This window comes from Microcebus murinus, unplaced genomic scaffold (assembly GCF_040939455.1).
Source record: "Microcebus murinus isolate Inina unplaced genomic scaffold, M.murinus_Inina_mat1.0 scaf003_hap2_Mmur4.0, whole genome shotgun sequence".
In the NCBI taxonomy this organism is placed as follows: Eukaryota; Metazoa; Chordata; class Mammalia; order Primates; family Cheirogaleidae; genus Microcebus; species Microcebus murinus.
The window spans coordinates 647,642-653,263 of record NW_027438949.1 but is presented as its reverse complement, the minus strand read 5'-3'; the positions used below and the strand labels follow the sequence as shown (position 1 = coordinate 653,263).

The 5,622-nt window shown below is 41.8% G+C and overlaps 1 non-coding gene across 1 annotated transcript; it reads left to right on the top strand.

Moving 5' to 3' along the window:
* The first annotated feature begins 4,927 nt into the window (after window positions 1-4,927).
* Window positions 4,928-5,034, top strand: LOC142866366 (U6 spliceosomal RNA). Its single transcript, XR_012916375.1, has one exon. It is a non-coding gene; the product is annotated as a U6 spliceosomal RNA (small nuclear RNA).
* The last annotated feature ends 588 nt before the right edge of the window (window positions 5,035-5,622 follow it).

Genomic DNA, 5,622 nt, shown 5'->3' with positions numbered 1-5,622 from the left:
TGGGGCTATGCATTTCCATATAGAGCTTAGAATCAGCTTGTTATGTTATGATTTTGATAGGCATTACACTGAATCTGTAAATCAATTTGGGGGAAATTGACACCTTTACAATATTGAGTCTTCCAATCCATAGACATGTAATATATCTCATTTATTTGGGTCTTTTTTTTTTTTTTTTTTTTTTTTTGAGACAGAGTCTTGCTCTTTTGCCTGGGTTAGAGTGCCGTGGCATCAGCCTAGCTCACAGCAACCTCAGATTCCTGGGCTCAAGTGATCCTCCTGCCTCAGCCTCCCGAGTAGCTGGGACTACAGGCATGTGCCACCATGCCTGGCTAATGTTTTCTATTTTTAGTAGAGATGGGGTCTCACTCTTGTTCAGGCTGGTCTCAAGCCTCAGCCTCCCAGAGTGCTAGGATTATAGGCATGAGCCACTGCACCTGGCCTAGTGGGAAGATTTTGATTATTGAAAACTAATAAAAATATTTTATGATTGTATGACTATTTAGGGTCTCTGCTTTTTCTTAAGTCAATATTGGTGATTTATTTTCCTAGGAATTTGTTCATTTCAACTGCATTTTCAAATGTATTAGCATAAAGTTATTCACAATATCCATTGTTTTAAAATCTTTACTGCATCTGTGATTATATGCCCGTTTCTTTTCATAATATGGTTTACCTGTGCCTTTTTTGTTTGTTTGTTCCTCTTGGTGAGTTCTTTAAATGTCACTAGTCCTGCTAGGGAAGCTTCTGCCTGTGATAGGCAGCACTGCTTTGCCCCCTGCTCTATGGAGAGATCTGTATGAAGTTTTTCCTTTTGTCATCAATCATGTCACCATCCTTCTGGCAACAGTAAAGATTGGTATCTGAAGTGGGAATGACACAGACATCCCATCCACAAATAGATAAACTTTATTTCAAACTTAAGAAAAAGCGTATTTTCTCCAAACTTAAGCAGAACTTTGTCATGATTTTTAAAACTGGACTTTCTTGCACTGTATTTCTGATTGAAGATCACGAGCATGCTGCTTATTATTTCTTATTAAGGTTCCCATATTTGGTGTTTCTTGGAGATGTATCTAGGACAACATGACCCAGGTTTAACCCACACAACTCAAAGAAGTGGCAGATGTTTAGCCCTTGGGAAGCTAACCTGCTTTGCACCTTTTAATAGGTGCAAAAACTAATCTGAACACTCCTCTTCCTCTAAATTCTGTCCCTGAGAACCACACCCTTCAACCAGCTTTCTCTTTTTCTGGCTGCCTCGCTGCAGTTGGACCTATGGTTATCATCTCCTTGACTGAGATTGCTGCTTTCACTGTTTATCGGTCTCCCCCAAGGTCACTGGCCTCAGGATAGCTGTTATCGGAGCAGAGCCCTGGTCTGAGAAGTCCCGGAGGAGCACTGTGAGCATCCTCGAGTCTCTCACTCTCCTTCCCAGGAGAGCTGCTACTGACGGGAGTTAAACCTCGGTAGCAGCGATCAAACTAGCTTGTGAGCTCTCATTTGTAACAATCTGGTGGCCACATGAAGTTTCTGGTTCTCTGGTCTGTTTTGATTAGTTCTTCTGGTCTTTTTATTATTATTATTATTTTGAGACAGAGTCTTACTCTGTTGCCCAGGCTAGAGTGCTGTGGCAACAGCCTAGCTCATAGCAACCTCAAACTCCTGGGCTCAAGAAATCCTGCTGCCTCAGTCTCCCAAGTAGCTGGGGCTACAGGCATGTGCCACCATGCCTGGCTAATTTTTTCTATATATATTTTTAGTTGTCCAGCTAATTTCTTTCTATTTTTTTAGTAGATATGGGGTCTCACTCTTGCTCAGGCTGGTCTTGAACTCCTGAGCTCAAACAATCTGCCCGCCTCGGCCTCCCAGAATGCTAGGATTACAGCCATGAGCCACCACACCTGGCCCAGTTCCTCTGATCTTTTAGGATGAGTGACCAAAAGTCCTGTTTTTGTGAATCATGGCTATGTTCCAGTATGCAAAACTGACAAGACCTTTAGGACATTTGTCTTACAATTTAGAAACTGGAAGCCTGGGTGAGGTGTCCTTAGGTGTCCTTTCTGCCAGATTGAAGTCTTGGAAAATCTGTTTGTATGTTTTCGGTACTTTGAGTTGGAGGCCAGAATAACTATGCCCTATAGCAAGTTCTTTCTGCCTGGGCCAGAGCCAGCTGAGTGGCCCTTCTCTGTGGACCTGGGGGTCTATTTGCAGTTAAGGTGTAGCTATAGCTGGAGACCTGGTTCTGCCTGTTTTCTGTGGTTTTATGTGCACACTACTGAGTCACCACCAATAGGGACCGGGGCTGTTTTACATGTCTGTGCTCTCTAGGGAAACGATGTGCAAGTAGCTGGAGAAGTGGAACAGGATTTCGCAGAAGAGCCACTCCCAGAAGAATGGATTCTTGGGGAAGAATCTGGCTCTGGGGGGAGTCCAGGGCATCTGCGCTATCTGAGTCTTGTACTGAGAGGGAAGCAACGAGTCACAACAACTTGGCCTGTCTGGAACCCCTATGAGCCCAATCTCTACTGAGCTCCTCCAGGACGGTCCTGTCTGTCTTTCTTTCCTCCCCTCTGAAGAAACAGAGGGACCCCAGGAAAACACATAAATGGGGCTAAAGTTGCAGGATGGTGGGAGAAGCTGCAGGTGCCAGCATGAGGTTCAAACCTCAGCACTGAGTCCCAGCTTGCCTTCCATCTGCTCCAATCAAGACCTGTCAGTCTTCACCCAGGGGTTCCCAAGTTGATGAACTCTGTACCCAGGGGACACCCTGAAACTGTACCCATAGAAGACCCTGAGGCTGGGCACAGTCACAGGGGAGGGACTTATGTCCTTAAGGAGACATCCTTGACAGTCTCCAGCATGCCGGGGTATTCAATAAGATTCTTCTGCTAGGTGAGTTATATATAGGTGTGACTATAACAATATTAAAGGGGAGGAGTTTCCTTTGATAGACACCTTCGCCTACTTCTAGAGGAACTGAACAAATGAGGATGCTGAAGCTCTGATAGCTGATGTAACTCTTATTTTGATTGATTTCAAAGACTCCCAAGAAGAAAACATTTTAAAATGTAAGCCCCAAACTCTGATGCTATAAAAGTACTGACACCTTATGAGAAACTCTCAAAATTAGCATTTCTCCAAACTCTCTCCACACAGTTGAGGAGGAGGCAGCTACCCCAGCAGGGTGCCAGAGGCCAGGGCCATCTCACACCCGGGTCAGTGGTAGTACCGAGGCTGGTGGACTACATCACGTAGCTTGACTTCTCTGACCTCTGGGAGAAGGAACCATAAGGCACTGTGCCACTCCCTGCTTGGTTGAGGATGAGCGGGGTAGGGAAGTCTGCAACCAGGCTTCAAGGTCATTAGGATAGTCCTGGGATGGAAAGAACTGGGGACACCAAGGATCTGGCCGGGGAAGGCCAGCTGCTATAGGCACAGCAACCCAGCAGCCACACAGAGGGAGACAGGCACAGTGAGCCCTGGGTGCGCTGATAGGCCACAGCCACAGCACTCAGTACCACATCCAAAGAGCTGGTCCTGAGGCAGGGAGCTCTCCTAAGCAAGAAACAGCAGAGGAAGTTTCTGAAGCAGTTGTACATGAAGTGGAAAGAGATTGTACACTACCAACAGCAACATTCCAATCAACCAGAGCAGAAGAAAGACTGCTTTATCTTTCTATTCCCTCTAGAGAGAGTTATGTTAAAAAATCATTGTTATATGAAGATGTGATCAAAGATTACATAGCAAAAGCATAGGGAAAAAAGATAATATAGATAGATCAATTCCAAATATAATAACAGCAACAATAATAACATTTTGCTGGCTTTTGTTATATTTGTCATGTTTTTAAAATTTGTAATTTGTTGTGATTTCTTTTTCTAAGTAAATACACATGTTTGCAACTAATTTTGAATTATTTTTCTTAAACAGGGACATGACATTGTATAAACTTCAGTCTCCATACAATATGGATCCACCCTTCTATATACATGGTAACCTGTTTAGATATTTTAAATAAATTAAAGAAATTAATCTTCTGTGAACAAAACCATAATTTTTTTCCTGTGCACAAAGGTAAATTCTAAATACTCAAGTGGGAAAAGAGAAAAATTAATCAATCAAATCATAGAAGTTTTGATTTTATACTCTAATAAGTAAAATTAAAATATAAATAACCATATAAAACTAATTAGGCTATTAGCAAAAATCTAAACAGTAGTCCTGTTTCCTAAATATACCCTGTCTATAAAAATGTTTTTGGATGACAGGAAATGGAAAACTGGATGTTTTCCTACCCTTGCTGCAATGTCCTGGTTGCTAACTCACAGGATAAGAAAGAAGGATACATATATTGCTATCAGGCAATATAGCATAACTGAACAGTTATGAAGAAGCTTTAGGAATCCCTACTATGTTAAATATGATTCCCAATATTTAAAAAGGGCTTTAACAACATAGGAGAGACAAATGGGGACCTGTGACCTGCTTGTGACCTTGATGGGACTAGGAAAGCAAAGAGGAAGTCCCCTGATCCCTAAGGTTCACCCAGCCTCTTCTGCGTACTCTAGGGCAATGGACAGGTGCCAATAGCTGGCAAGACTCCACAAGTCCCCACCAGTCTTGGAATTCTATGGACATTTAAGCCAGGAGCTGGTGGCTTTGGATTGCAAAGGCCTTGGTCATTGCATTTATCTCCAAATTATAACCCCTCCCATTTTTGTGATTAAAATTTTTGGAGCCAGGTGCAATGATGCATGTCTGTAGTCCCACCTACTTGGGAGGCTGAGGCAGGAGAATCGCTTGAGCCCAAGAGTTTGAGGCCCTCCTGGGCAACATAGTGAGACCCTGTCTCTAAAAAAATGTGGACCCCACATATCAAGTTGTGGCAGTAGTTGTACTTCACTTGGTAAAATAAAGCCAAGAAGTGCTCACTTCAGCAGCACATATACCAAAATTGGAATAAAACAGAGATGATTATCATGGCCCCTGTGCAAGGATGACATGCAAATTTATGAAGTGTTCCATATTTTCATATCAATGTAGGCACACAAGAAATGTGAAGGAAGAAAACATGACACCCCCAAAGGAACACAATACATTTCCAGTAACAGATTCCAAAGAAAATGATATTTTTAACAGAATTCAAAATAATGATCTTAAAGAAACTCAGCAAGATACAAGAGAATACAGATAAACAATTCAATTAAATCAGGAAAGTAATTCATGATCTCAATGAGAAATTCAATAGGAGAGAGATATAAAAAATAACCAAACAGAAATCTTGGAGCTGAAGAATTCAATGAATAAAATAAAAAAATATAGTTGAGAGCTTCAATGACAGACTAGATCAAGCAGAAGAAAAAATTTCTGATCTTGAAGACAGGTTTTTTTTAAATTACCAAGTCAGAGAACAAAAAGAAATAACACTAAAAAAGAATGAAGAACGCCTATGGGAATTATGGGGCACCATTAAGCAAACAAACATTTCCATTTTAGGAATGCTAGAGAAAGAAGAAATGGAAAAATGACTGGAACACCTATTTGACAAAATAATAACTGAAAACTCCCCAAATCTTGGTAGAGATATGGACATCCAGACCCAGAGATCTCAAAAGTTTC